Source organism: Carassius carassius, chromosome 9, assembly GCF_963082965.1.
Source record: "Carassius carassius chromosome 9, fCarCar2.1, whole genome shotgun sequence".
NCBI classification, from domain to species: domain Eukaryota; kingdom Metazoa; phylum Chordata; class Actinopteri; order Cypriniformes; family Cyprinidae; genus Carassius; species Carassius carassius.
In genome coordinates, this window is record NC_081763.1 from 1,275,001 (window position 1) to 1,287,500 (window position 12,500).

The window sequence follows — 12,500 nt, forward strand, 5'->3', positions numbered from 1 at the left end:
TTTTTTTTGCAAGATTATTGGACACTTAGTGAAAATTTCCAAAAGTACTAACCAGGCCTATTAGATAATTACTGAAAAAATCCAAAAGTACTAACCTGGCCCAAACCTGCTAACATTCTGAGGTCGGGCATTGACTCTTTTTTTTTTTTTTTGCAAGATTATTGGACAATTAGTGAAAATTTCCAAAAGTACTAACCAGGCCTATTAGATAATTACTGAAAAAATCCAAAAGTACTAACCTGGCCCAAACCTGCTTACATTCTGAGATCGGGCATTGACTCTTTTTTTTTTTTTTTTGCAAGATTATTGGACAATTAGTGAAAATTTCCAAAAGTACTAACCAGGCCTATTAGATAATTAATGAAAAAATCCAAAAGTACTAACCTGGCCCAAACCTGCTTAGATTTGGAGATCAGTTGAGATCGGGCATAGCAAGGATGGTATGGCCATAAGCGAAGGAGGCTGCAAAGAGAGGGCTATTTAAAGATCAGCCACTATAATCGCCAGTGCTTTATATAAGTAGGGAAGGAAACCCAAAAGCTTACAGGACCTGGTATTCCCAGGCGGTCTCCCATCCAAGTACTAACCAGGCCCAAACCTGCTTAGCTTCCGAGATCAGACGAGATCGGGCATAGCCAGGTTGGTATGGCCGTAAGCGAAGGAGGCTGCAAAGAGAGGGCTATTTAAAGATCAGCCACTATAATCGCCAGTGCATTATATAAGTAGGGAAGGAAACCCAGAAGCTTACAGCACCTGGTATTCCCAAAAGTACTATCCAGGCCTATTAGATAATTACTGAAAAAATCCAAAAGTACTAACCTAGCCCAAACCTGCTTACATTCAGAGATCGGGAATTGACTCTTTTTTTTTTTTGCAAGATTATTGGACAATTGGTGAAAATTTCCAAAAGTACTAACCAGGCCTATTAGATAATTACTGAAAAAATCCAAAAGTACTAACCTGACCCAAACCTGCTTACATTCTGAGATCGGGCATTGACTCTTTTTTTTTTTTTTTTCAAGATTATTGGACAATTAGTGAAAATTTCCACAAGTACTAACCAGGCCTATTAGATAATTACTGAAAAAATCCAAAAGGACTAACCTGGCCCAAACCTTTTTACATTCTGAGATCGGGCATTGACTCTTTTTTTTTTTTTTTTTGCAAGTTTATTGGACAATTAGTGAAAATTTCCTAAAGTACTAACCAGGCCTATTAGATAATTACTGAAAAAATCCAAAAGTACTAACCTGGCCCAAACCTGCTTAGATTTGGAGATCAGTTGAGATCGGGCATAGCCAGGATGGTATGGCCATAAGCGAAGGAGGCTGCAAAGAGAGGGCTATTTAAAGATCAGCCACTATAATCGCCAGTGCATTATATAAGTAGGGAAGGAAACCCAAAAGCTTACAGCACCTGGTATTCCCAAAAGTACTAACCAGGCCTATTAGATAATTACTGAAAAAATCCAAAAGTACTAACCTGGCCCAAACCTGCTTACATTCTGAGATCGGGCATTGACTCTTTTTTTTTTTTTTTTTTGCAAGATTATTGGACAATTAGTGAAAATTTCCAAAAGTACTAACCAGGCCTATTAGATAATTACTGAAAAAATCCAAAAGTACTAACCTGGCCCAAACCTGCTTAGCTTCCGAGATCAGACGAGATCGGGCATAGCCAGGTTGGTATGGCCGTAAGCGAAGGAGGCTGCAAACTGAGGGCTATTTAAAGATCAGCCACTATAATCGCCAGTGCATTATATAAGTAGGGAAGGAAACCCAAAAGCTTACAGCACCTGGTATTCCCAGGCGGTCTCCCATCCAAGTACTAACCAGGCCCAAACCTGCTTAGCTTCCGAGATCAGACGAGATCGGGCATAGCCAGGTTGGTATGGCCGTAAGCGAAGGAGGCTGCAAAGAGAGGGCTATTTAAAGATCAGCCACTATAATCGCCAGTGCATTATATAAGTAGGGAAGGAAACCCAGAAGCTTACAGCACCTGGTATTCCCAAAAGTACTATCCAGGCCTATTAGATAATTACTGAAAAAATCCAAAAGTACTAACCTGGCCCAAACCTGCTTACATTCTGAGATCAGGCATTGACTTTTTTTTTTTTTTTTTTTTTTGCAAGATTATTGGACAATTGGTGAAAATTTCCAAAAGTACTAACCAGGCCTATTAGATAATTAATGAAAAAATCCAAAAGTACTAACCTGGCCCAAACCTGCTTAGATTTGGAGATCAGTTGAGATCAGGCATAGCCAGGATGGTATGGCCATAAGCGAAGGAGGCTGCAAAGAGAGGGCTATTTAAAGATCAGCCACTATAATCGCCAGTGCTTTATATAAGTAGGGAAGGAAACCCAAAAGCTTACAGCACCTGGTATTCCCAGGCGGTCTCCCATCCAAGTACTAACAAGGACCAAACCTGCTTAGCTTCCGAGATCAGACGAGATCGGGCATAGCCAGGTTGGTATGGCCGTAAGCGAAGGAGGTTGCAAAGAGAGGGCTATTTAAAGATCAGCCACTATAATCGCCAGTGCATTATATAAGTAGGGAAGGAAACCCAAAAGCTTACAGCACCTGGTATTCCCAAAAGTACTAACCAGGCCTATTAGATAATTACTGAAAAAATCCAAAAGTACTAACCTGGCCCAAACCTGCTTACATTCTGAGATCGGGCATTGACTCTTTTTTTTTTTTTTGCAAGATTATTGGACAATTAGTGAAAATTTCCAAAAGTACTAACCAGGCCTATTAGATAATTACTGAAAAAATCCAAAAGTACTAACCTGGCCCAAACCTGCTTACATTCTGAGATCGGGCATTGACTCTTTTTTGTTTTTTTTGCAAGATTATTGGACAATTAGTGAAAATTTCCAAAAGTACTAACCAGGCCTGTTAGATAATTACTGAAAAAATCCAAAAGTACTAACCTGGCCCAAACCTGCTTAGATTTGGAGATCAGTTGAGATCAGGCATAGCCAGGATGGTATGTTCATAAGTGAAGGAGGCTGCAAAGAGAGGGCTATTCAAAGATCAGCCACTATAATTTCAAGTGCATTATATAAGTAGGGAAGGAAACCCAAAAGCTTACAGCACCTGGTATTCCCAGGCGGTCTCCCATCCAAGTACTAACCAGGCCCAAACCTGCTTAGCTTCCGAGATCAGACAAGATCGGGCATAGCCAGGTTGGTATGGCCGTAAGCGAAGGAGGCTGCAAAGAGAGGGCTATTTAAAGATCAGCCACTATAATCGCCAGTGCTTTATATAAGTAGGGAAGGAAACCCAAAAGCTTACAGCACCTGGTATTCCCAGGCGGTCTCCCATCCAAGTACTAACCAGGCCCAAACCTGCTTAGCTTCCGAGATCAGACGAGATCGGGCATAGCCAGGTTGGTATGGCCGTAGGTGAAGGAGGCTGCAAAGAGAGGGCTATTTAAAGATCAGCCACTATAATCGCCAGTGCATTATATAAGTAGGATAGGAAACCCAAAAGCTTACAGCACCTGGTATTCCCAAAAGTACTAACCAGGCCTATTAGATAATTACTGAAAAAATCCAAAAGTACTAACCTGGCCCAAACCTGCTTACATTCTGAGATCGGGCATTGACTCTTTTTTTTTTTTTTTTGCAAGATTATTGGACAATTAGTGAAAATTTCCAAAAGTACTAACCAGGCCTATTAGATAATTACTGAAAAAATCCAAAAGTACTAACCTGGCCCAAACCTGCTTACATTCTGAGATCGGGCGTTGACTCTTTTTTTTTTTTTTTTTGCAAGATTATTGGACAATTAGTGAAAATTTCCAAAAGAACTAACCAGGCCTATTAGATAATTACTGAAAAAATCCAAAAGTACTAACCGGGCCCAAACCTGCTTAGATTTGGAGATCAGTTGAGATCAGGCATAGCCAGGATGGTATGGCCATAAGCGAAGGAGGCTGCAAAGAGAGGGCTATTTAAAGATCAGCCACTATAATCGCCAGTGCTTTATATAAGTAGGGAAGGAAACCCAAAAGCTTACAGCACCTGGTATTCCCAGGCGGTCTCCCATCCAAGTACTAACCAGGCCCAAACCTGCTTAGCTTCCGAGATCAGACAAGATCGGGCATAGCCAGGTTGGTATGGCCGTAAGCGAAGGAGGCTGCAAAGAGAGGGCTATTTAAAGATCAGCCACTATAATCGCCAGTGCTTTATATAAGTAGGGAAGGAAACCCAAAAGCTTACAGCACCTGCTATTCCCAGGCGGTCTCCCATCCAAGTACTAACCAGGCCCAAACCTGCTTAGCTTCCGAGATCAGACGAGATCGGGCATAGCCAGGTTGGTATGGCCGTAGGTGAAGGAGGCTGCAAAGAGAGGGCTATTTAAAGATCAGCCACTATAATCGCCAGTGCATTATATAAGTAGGGTAGGAAACCCAAAAGCTTACAGCACCTGGTATTCCCAAAAGTACTAACCAGGCCTATTAGATAATTACTGAAAAAATCCAAAAGTACTAACCTGGCCCAAACCTGCTTACATTCTGAGATCGGGCATTGACTCTTTTTTTTTTTTTTGCAAGATTATTGGACAATTAGTGAAAATTTCCAAAAGTACTAACCAGGCCTATTAGATAATTACTGAAAAAATCCAAAAGTACTAACCTGGCCCAAACCTGCTTACATTCTGAGATCGGGCGTTGACTCTTTTTTTTTTTTTTTTTTGCAAGATTATTGGACAATTAGTGAAAATTTCCAAAAGTACTAACCAGGCCTATTAGATATTTACTGAAAAAATCCAAAAGTACTAACCTGGCCCAAACCTGCTTAGATTTGGAGATCAGTTGAGATCAGGCATAGCCAGGATGGTATGGCCATAAGTGAAGGAGGCTGCAAAGAGAGGGCTATTAAAAGATCAGCCACTATAATTTCCAGTGCATTATATAAGTAGGGAAGGAAACCCAAAAGCTTACAGCACCTGGTATTCCCAAAAGTACTAACCAGGCCTATTAGATAATTACTGAAAAAATCCAAAAGTACTAACCTGGCCCAAACCTGCTTACATTCTGAGATCGGGCATTGACTCTTTTTTTTTTTTTTTTTTGCAAGATTATTGGACAATTAGTGAAAATTTCCAAAAGTACTAACCAGGCCTATTAGATAATTACTGAAAAAATCCAAAAGTACTAACCTGGCCCAAACCTGCTTAGCTTCCGAGATCAGACGAGATCGGGCATAGCCAGGTTGGTATGGCCGTAAGCGAAGGAGGCTGCAAACTGAGGGCTATTTAAAGATCAGCCACTATAATCGCCAGTGCATTATATAAGTAGGGAAGGAAACCCAAAAGCTTACAGCACCTGGTATTCCCAGGCGGTCTCCCATCCAAGTACTAACCAGGCCCAAACCTGCTTAGCTTCCGAGATCAGACGAGATCGGGCATAGCCAGGTTGGTATGGCCGTAAGCGAAGGAGGCTGCAAAGAGAGGGCTATTTAAAGATCAGCCACTATAATCGCCAGTGCATTATATAAGTAGGGAAGGAAACCCAGAAGCTTACAGCACCTGGTATTCCCAAAAGTACTATCCAGGCCTATTAGATAATTACTGAAAAAATCCAAAAGTACTAACCTGGCCCAAACTTGCTTACATTCTGAGATCAGGCATTGACTTTTTTTTTTTTTTTTTTTTGCAAGATTATTGGACAATTGGTGAAAATTTCCAAAAGTACTAACCAGGCCTATTAGATAATTAATGAAAAAATCCAAAAGTACTAACCTGGCCCAAACCTGCTTAGATTTGGAGATCAGTTGAGATCAGGCATAGCCAGGATGGTATGGCCATAAGCGAAGGAGGCTGCAAAGAGAGGGCTATTTAAAGATCAGCCACTATAATCGCCAGTGCTTTATATAAGTAGGGAAGGAAACCCAAAAGCTTACAGCACCTGGTATTCCCAGGCGGTCTCCCATCCAAGTACTAACCAGGCCCAAACCTGCTTAGCTTCCGAGATCAGACAAGATCGGGCATAGCCAGGTTGGTATGGCCGTAAGCGAAGGAGGCTGCAAAGAGAGGGCTATTTAAAGATCAGCCACTATAATCGCCAGTGCTTTATATAAGTAGGGAAGGAAACCCAAAAGCTTACAGCACCTGCTATTCCCAGGCGGTCTCCCATCCAAGTACTAACCAGGCCCAAACCTGCTTAGCTTCCGAGATCAGACGAGATCGGGCATAGCCAGGTTGGTATGGCCGTAGGTGAAGGAGGCTGCAAAGAGAGGGCTATTTAAAGATCAGCCACTATAATCGCCAGTGCATTATATAAGTAGGGTAGGAAACCCAAAAGCTTACAGCACCTGGTATTCCCAAAAGTACTAACCAGGCCTATTAGATAATTACTGAAAAAATCCAAAAGTACTAACCTGGCCCAAACCTGCTTACATTCTGAGATCGGGCATTGACTCTTTTTTTTTTTTTTGCAAGATTATTGGACAATTAGTGAAAATTTCCAAAAGTACTAACCAGGCCTATTAGATAATTACTGAAAAAATCCAAAAGTACTAACCTGGCCCAAACCTGCTTACATTCTGAGATCGGGCGTTGACTCTTTTTTTTTTTTTTTTTTGCAAGATTATTGGACAATTAGTGAAAATTTCCAAAAGTACTAACCAGGCCTATTAGATATTTACTGAAAAAATCCAAAAGTACTAACCTGGCCCAAACCTGCTTAGATTTGGAGATCAGTTGAGATCAGGCATAGCCAGGATGGTATGGCCATAAGTGAAGGAGGCTGCAAAGAGAGGGCTATTAAAAGATCAGCCACTATAATTTCCAGTGCATTATATAAGTAGGGAAGGAAACCCAAAAGCTTACAGCACCTGGTATTCCCAAAAGTACTAACCAGGCCTATTAGATAATTACTGAAAAAATCCAAAAGTACTAACCTGGCCCAAACCTGCTTACATTCTGAGATCGGGCATTGACTCTTTTTTTTTTTTTTTTTTGCAAGATTATTGGACAATTAGTGAAAATTTCCAAAAGTACTAACCAGGCCTATTAGATAATTACTGAAAAAATCCAAAAGTACTAACCTGGCCCAAACCTGCTTAGCTTCCGAGATCAGACGAGATCGGGCATAGCCAGGTTGGTATGGCCGTAAGCGAAGGAGGCTGCAAACTGAGGGCTATTTAAAGATCAGCCACTATAATCGCCAGTGCATTATATAAGTAGGGAAGGAAACCCAAAAGCTTACAGCACCTGGTATTCCCAGGCGGTCTCCCATCCAAGTACTAACCAGGCCCAAACCTGCTTAGCTTCCGAGATCAGACGAGATCGGGCATAGCCAGGTTGGTATGGCCGTAAGCGAAGGAGGCTGCAAAGAGAGGGCTATTTAAAGATCAGCCACTATAATCGCCAGTGCATTATATAAGTAGGGAAGGAAACCCAGAAGCTTACAGCACCTGGTATTCCCAAAAGTACTATCCAGGCCTATTAGATAATTACTGAAAAAATCCAAAAGTACTAACCTGGCCCAAACTTGCTTACATTCTGAGATCAGGCATTGACTTTTTTTTTTTTTTTTTTTTGCAAGATTATTGGACAATTGGTGAAAATTTCCAAAAGTACTAACCAGGCCTATTAGATAATTAATGAAAAAATCCAAAAGTACTAACCTGGCCCAAACCTGCTTAGATTTGGAGATCAGTTGAGATCAGGCATAGCCAGGATGGTATGGCCATAAGCGAAGGAGGCTGCAAAGAGAGGGCTATTTAAAGATCAGCCACTATAATCGCCAGTGCTTTATATAAGTAGGGAAGGAAACCCAAAAGCTTACAGCACCTGGTATTCCCAGGCGGTCTCCCATCCAAGTACTAACAAGGACCAAACCTGCTTAGCTTCCGAGATCAGACGAGATCGGGCATAGCCAGGTTGGTATGGCCGTAAGCGAAGGAGGTTGCAAAGAGAGGGCTATTTAAAGATCAGCCACTATAATCGCCAGTGCATTATATAAGTAGGGAAGGAAACCCAAAAGCTTACAGCACCTGGTATTCCCAAAAGTACTAACCAGGCCTATTAGATAATTACTGAAAAAATCCAAAAGTACTAACCTGGCCCAAACCTGCTTACATTCTGAGATCGGGCATTGACTCTTTTTTTTTTTTTTGCAAGATTATTGGACAATTAGTGAAAATTTCCAAAAGTACTAACCAGGCCTATTAGATAATTACTGAAAAAATCCAAAAGTACTAACCTGGCCCAAACCTGCTTACATTCTGAGATCGGGCATTGACTCTTTTTTGTTTTTTTTGCAAGATTATTGGACAATTAGTGAAAATTTCCAAAAGTACTAACCAGGCCTGTTAGATAATTACTGAAAAAATCCAAAAGTACTAACCTGGCCCAAACCTGCTTAGATTTGGAGATCAGTTGAGATCAGGCATAGCCAGGATGGTATGTTCATAAGTGAAGGAGGCTGCAAAGAGAGGGCTATTAAAAGATCAGCCACTATAATTTCAAGTGCATTATATAAGTAGGGAAGGAAACCCAAAAGCTTACAGCACCTGGTATTCCCAGGCGGTCTCCCATCCAAGTACTAACCAGGCCCAAACCTGCTTAGCTTCCGAGATCAGACAAGATCGGGCATAGCCAGGTTGGTATGGCCGTAAGCGAAGGAGGCTGCAAAGAGAGGGCTATTTAAAGATCAGCCACTATAATCGCCAGTGCTTTATATAAGTAGGGAAGGAAACCCAAAAGCTTACAGCACCTGGTATTCCCAGGCGGTCTCCCATCCAAGTACTAACCAGGCCCAAACCTGCTTAGCTTCCGAGATCAGACGAGATCGGGCATAGCCAGGTTGGTATGGCCGTAGGTGAAGGAGGCTGCAAAGAGAGGGCTATTTAAAGATCAGCCACTATAATCGCCAGTGCATTATATAAGTAGGATAGGAAACCCAAAAGCTTACAGCACCTGGTATTCCCAAAAGTACTAACCAGGCCTATTAGATAATTACTGAAAAAATCCAAAAGTACTAACCTGGCCCAAACCTGCTTACATTCTGAGATCGGGCATTGACTCTTTTTTTTTTTTTTTGCAAGATTATTGGACAATTAGTGAAAATTTCCAAAAGTACTAACCAGGCCTATTAGATAATTACTGAAAAAATCCAAAAGTACTAACCTGGCCCAAACCTGCTTACATTCTGAGATCGGGCGTTGACTCTTTTTTTTTTTTTTTTTTGCAAGATTATTGGACAATTAGTGAAAATTTCCAAAAGAACTAACCAGGCCTATTAGATAATTACTGAAAAAATCCAAAAGTACTAACCGGGCCCAAACCTGCTTAGATTTCGAGATCAGTTGAGATCAGGCATAGCCAGGATGGTATGGCCATAAGCGAAGGAGGCTGCAAAGAGAGGGCTATTTAAAGATCAGCCACTATAATCGCCAGTGCTTTATATAAGTAGGGAAGGAAACCCAAAAGCTTACAGCACCTGGTATTCCCAGGCGGTCTCCCATCCAAGTACTAACCAGGCCCAAACCTGCTTAGCTTCCGAGATCAGACAAGATCGGGCATAGCCAGGTTGGTATGGCCGTAAGCGAAGGAGGCTGCAAAGAGAGGGCTATTTAAAGATCAGCCACTATAATCGCCAGTGCTTTATATAAGTAGGGAAGGAAACCCAAAAGCTTACAGCACCTGGTATTCCCAAAAGTACTAACCAGGCCTATTAGATAATTACTGAAAAAATCCAAAAGTACTAACCTGGCCCAAACCTGCTTAGATTTGGAGATCAGTTGAGATCAGGCATAGCCAGGATGGTATGGCCATAAGCGAAGGAGGCTGCAAAGAGAGGGCTATTTAAAGATCAGCCACTATAATCGCCAGTGCTTTATATAAGTAGGGAAGGAAACCCAAAAGCTTACAGCACCTGGTATTCCCAGGCGGTCTCCCATCCAAGTACTAACCAGGCCCAAACCTGCTTAGCTTCCGAGATCAGACAAGATCGGGCATAGCCAGGTTGGTATGGCCGTAAGCGAAGGAGGCTGCAAAGAGAGGGCTATTTAAAGATCAGCCACTATAATCGCCAGTGCTTTATATAAGTAGGGAAGGAAACCCAAAAGCTTACAGCACCTGCTATTCCCAGGCGGTCTCCCATCCAAGTACTAACCAGGCCCAAACCTGCTTAGCTTCCGAGATCAGACGAGATCGGGCATAGCCAGGTTGGTATGGCCGTAGGTGAAGGAGGCTGCAAAGAGAGGGCTATTTAAAGATCAGCCACTATAATCGCCAGTGCATTATATAAGTAGGGTAGGAAACCCAAAAGCTTACAGCACCTGGTATTCCCAAAAGTACTAACCAGGCCTATTAGATAATTACTGAAAAAATCCAAAAGTACTAACCTGGCCCAAACCTGCTTACATTCTGAGATCGGGCATTGACTCTTTTTTTTTTTTTTGCAAGATTATTGGACAATTAGTGAAAATTTCCAAAAGTACTAACCAGGCCTATTAGATAATTACTGAAAAAATCCAAAAGTACTAACCTGGCCCAAACCTGCTTACATTCTGAGATCGGGCGTTGACTCTTTTTTTTTTTTTTTTTTGCAAGATTATTGGACAATTAGTGAAAATTTCCAAAAGTACTAACCAGGCCTATTAGATATTTACTGAAAAAATCCAAAAGTACTAACCTGGCCCAAACCTGCTTAGATTTGGAGATCAGTTGAGATCAGGCATAGCCAGGATGGTATGGCCATAAGTGAAGGAGGCTGCAAAGAGAGGGCTATTAAAAGATCAGCCACTATAATTTCCAGTGCATTATATAAGTAGGGAAGGAAACCCAAAAGCTTACAGCACCTGGTATTCCCAAAAGTACTAACCAGGCCTATTAGATAATTACTGAAAAAATCCAAAAGTACTAACCTGGCCCAAAGCTGCTAACATTCTGAGGTCGGCCATTGACTCTTTTTTTTTTTTTTGCAAGATTATTGGACAATTAGTGAAAATTTCCAAAAGTACTAACCAGGCCTATTAGATAATTAATGAAAAAATCCAAAAGTACTAACCTGGCCCAAACCTGCTTAGATTTGGAGATCAGTTGAGATCGGGCATAGCCAGGATGGTATGGCCATAAGCGAAGGAGGCTGCAAAGAGAGGGCTATTTAAAGATCAGCCACTATAATCGCCAGTGCTTTATATAAGTAGGGAAGGAAACCCAAAAGCTTACAGCACCTGGTATTCCCAGGCGGTCTCCCATCCAAGTACTAACCAGGCCCAAACCTGCTTAGCTTCCGAGATCAGACGAGATCGGGCATAGCCAGGCTGGTATGGCCGCAAGCGAAGGAGGCTGCAAAGAGAGGGCTATTTAAAGATCAGCCACTATAATCGCCAGTGCATTATATAAGTAGGGAAGGAAACCCAAAAGCTTACAGCACCTGGTATTCCCAAAAGTACTAACCAAGCCTATTAGATAATTACTGAAAAAAATCCAAAAGTAGTAACCTGGCCCAAACCTGCTTACATTCTGAGATCGGGCATTGACTCTTTTTTTTTTTTTTTTGCAAGATTATTGGACAATTAGTGAAAATTTCCAAAAGTACTAACCAGGCCTATTAGATAATTAATGAAAAAATCCAAAAGTACTAACCTGGCCCAAACCTGCTTACATTCTGAGATCGGGCATTGACTCTTTTATTTTTTATTTTTGCAAGATTATTGGACAATTAGTGAAAATTTCCAAAAGAACTAACCAGGCCTATTAGATAATTACTGAAAAAATCCAAAAGTACTAACCGGGCCCAAACCTGCTTAGATTTGGAGATCAGTTGAGATCAGGCATAGCCAGGATGGTATGGCCATAAGCGAAGGAGGCTGCAAAGAGAGGGCTATTTAAAGATCAGCCACTATAATCGCCAGTGCTTTATATAAGTAGGGAAGGAAACCCAAAAGCTTACAGCACCTGGTATTCCCAGGCGGTCTCCCATCCAAGTACTAACCAGGCCCAAACCTGCTTAGCTTCCGAGATCAGACAAGATCGGGCATAGCCAGGTTGGTATGGCCGTAAGCGAAGGAGGCTGCAAAGAGAGGGCTATTTAAAGATCAGCCACTATAATCGCCAGTGCTTTATATAAGTAGGGAAGGAAACCCAAAAGCTTACAGCACCTGGTATTCCCAGGCGGTCTCCCATCCAAGTACTAACCAGGCCCAAACCTGCTTAGCTTCCGAGATCAGACGAGATCGGGCATAGCCAGGTTGGTATGGCCGTAGGTGAAGGAGGCTGCAAAGAGAGGGCTATTTAAAGATCAGCCACTATAATCGCCAGTGCATTATATAAGTAGGGTAGGAAACCCAAAAGCTTACAGCACCTGGTATTCCCAAAAGTACTAACCAGGCCTATTAGATAATTACTGAAAAAATCCAAAAGTACTAACCTGGCCCAAACCTGCTTACATTCTGAGATCGGGCATTGACTCTTTTTTTTTTTTTTTGCAAGATTATTGGACAATTAGTGAAAATTTCCAAAAGTACTAACCAG

The 12,500-nt window shown here is 41.7% G+C and overlaps 20 non-coding genes across 20 annotated transcripts; all 20 read right to left on the reverse strand.

Moving 5' to 3' along the window:
• Nucleotides 1-538: 538 nt before the first annotated feature.
• LOC132150082 (5S ribosomal RNA) lies at nucleotides 539-657 on the reverse strand. The gene has a single exon (XR_009435328.1). It is a non-coding gene; the product is annotated as a 5S ribosomal RNA (ribosomal RNA).
• Nucleotides 658-1,783: 1,126 nt separating this feature from the next.
• Nucleotides 1,784-1,902, reverse strand: LOC132150708 (5S ribosomal RNA). The gene has a single exon (XR_009435917.1). It is a non-coding gene; the product is annotated as a 5S ribosomal RNA (ribosomal RNA).
• Nucleotides 1,903-2,367: 465 nt separating this feature from the next.
• On the reverse strand, nucleotides 2,368-2,486 carry LOC132150466 (5S ribosomal RNA). Its single transcript, XR_009435698.1, has one exon. It is a non-coding gene; the product is annotated as a 5S ribosomal RNA (ribosomal RNA).
• A 603-nt stretch (nucleotides 2,487-3,089) lies between these two features.
• Nucleotides 3,090-3,208, reverse strand: LOC132149880 (5S ribosomal RNA). Its single transcript, XR_009435139.1, has one exon. It is a non-coding gene; the product is annotated as a 5S ribosomal RNA (ribosomal RNA).
• An 84-nt stretch (nucleotides 3,209-3,292) lies between these two features.
• LOC132150210 (5S ribosomal RNA) lies at nucleotides 3,293-3,411 on the reverse strand. The gene has a single exon (XR_009435450.1). It is a non-coding gene; the product is annotated as a 5S ribosomal RNA (ribosomal RNA).
• A 607-nt stretch (nucleotides 3,412-4,018) lies between these two features.
• LOC132149881 (5S ribosomal RNA) lies at nucleotides 4,019-4,137 on the reverse strand. Its single transcript, XR_009435140.1, has one exon. It is a non-coding gene; the product is annotated as a 5S ribosomal RNA (ribosomal RNA).
• An 84-nt stretch (nucleotides 4,138-4,221) lies between these two features.
• On the reverse strand, nucleotides 4,222-4,340 carry LOC132150495 (5S ribosomal RNA). Its single transcript, XR_009435725.1, has one exon. It is a non-coding gene; the product is annotated as a 5S ribosomal RNA (ribosomal RNA).
• Nucleotides 4,341-5,325: 985 nt separating this feature from the next.
• Nucleotides 5,326-5,444, reverse strand: LOC132150719 (5S ribosomal RNA). Its single transcript, XR_009435918.1, has one exon. It is a non-coding gene; the product is annotated as a 5S ribosomal RNA (ribosomal RNA).
• Nucleotides 5,445-5,907: 463 nt separating this feature from the next.
• On the reverse strand, nucleotides 5,908-6,026 carry LOC132149882 (5S ribosomal RNA). The gene has a single exon (XR_009435141.1). It is a non-coding gene; the product is annotated as a 5S ribosomal RNA (ribosomal RNA).
• An 84-nt stretch (nucleotides 6,027-6,110) lies between these two features.
• LOC132150496 (5S ribosomal RNA) lies at nucleotides 6,111-6,229 on the reverse strand. Its single transcript, XR_009435726.1, has one exon. It is a non-coding gene; the product is annotated as a 5S ribosomal RNA (ribosomal RNA).
• A 985-nt stretch (nucleotides 6,230-7,214) lies between these two features.
• LOC132150730 (5S ribosomal RNA) lies at nucleotides 7,215-7,333 on the reverse strand. The gene has a single exon (XR_009435919.1). It is a non-coding gene; the product is annotated as a 5S ribosomal RNA (ribosomal RNA).
• A 463-nt stretch (nucleotides 7,334-7,796) lies between these two features.
• LOC132150468 (5S ribosomal RNA) lies at nucleotides 7,797-7,915 on the reverse strand. The gene has a single exon (XR_009435700.1). It is a non-coding gene; the product is annotated as a 5S ribosomal RNA (ribosomal RNA).
• A 603-nt stretch (nucleotides 7,916-8,518) lies between these two features.
• On the reverse strand, nucleotides 8,519-8,637 carry LOC132149883 (5S ribosomal RNA). The gene has a single exon (XR_009435142.1). It is a non-coding gene; the product is annotated as a 5S ribosomal RNA (ribosomal RNA).
• An 84-nt stretch (nucleotides 8,638-8,721) lies between these two features.
• Nucleotides 8,722-8,840, reverse strand: LOC132150211 (5S ribosomal RNA). Its single transcript, XR_009435451.1, has one exon. It is a non-coding gene; the product is annotated as a 5S ribosomal RNA (ribosomal RNA).
• A 607-nt stretch (nucleotides 8,841-9,447) lies between these two features.
• Nucleotides 9,448-9,566, reverse strand: LOC132149884 (5S ribosomal RNA). The gene has a single exon (XR_009435143.1). It is a non-coding gene; the product is annotated as a 5S ribosomal RNA (ribosomal RNA).
• Nucleotides 9,567-9,882: 316 nt separating this feature from the next.
• Nucleotides 9,883-10,001, reverse strand: LOC132149886 (5S ribosomal RNA). Its single transcript, XR_009435145.1, has one exon. It is a non-coding gene; the product is annotated as a 5S ribosomal RNA (ribosomal RNA).
• An 84-nt stretch (nucleotides 10,002-10,085) lies between these two features.
• LOC132150497 (5S ribosomal RNA) lies at nucleotides 10,086-10,204 on the reverse strand. The gene has a single exon (XR_009435727.1). It is a non-coding gene; the product is annotated as a 5S ribosomal RNA (ribosomal RNA).
• A 981-nt stretch (nucleotides 10,205-11,185) lies between these two features.
• Nucleotides 11,186-11,304, reverse strand: LOC132151188 (5S ribosomal RNA). Its single transcript, XR_009436345.1, has one exon. It is a non-coding gene; the product is annotated as a 5S ribosomal RNA (ribosomal RNA).
• Nucleotides 11,305-11,912: 608 nt separating this feature from the next.
• Nucleotides 11,913-12,031, reverse strand: LOC132149887 (5S ribosomal RNA). The gene has a single exon (XR_009435146.1). It is a non-coding gene; the product is annotated as a 5S ribosomal RNA (ribosomal RNA).
• An 84-nt stretch (nucleotides 12,032-12,115) lies between these two features.
• On the reverse strand, nucleotides 12,116-12,234 carry LOC132150212 (5S ribosomal RNA). The gene has a single exon (XR_009435452.1). It is a non-coding gene; the product is annotated as a 5S ribosomal RNA (ribosomal RNA).
• Nucleotides 12,235-12,500: the final 266 nt, after the last annotated feature.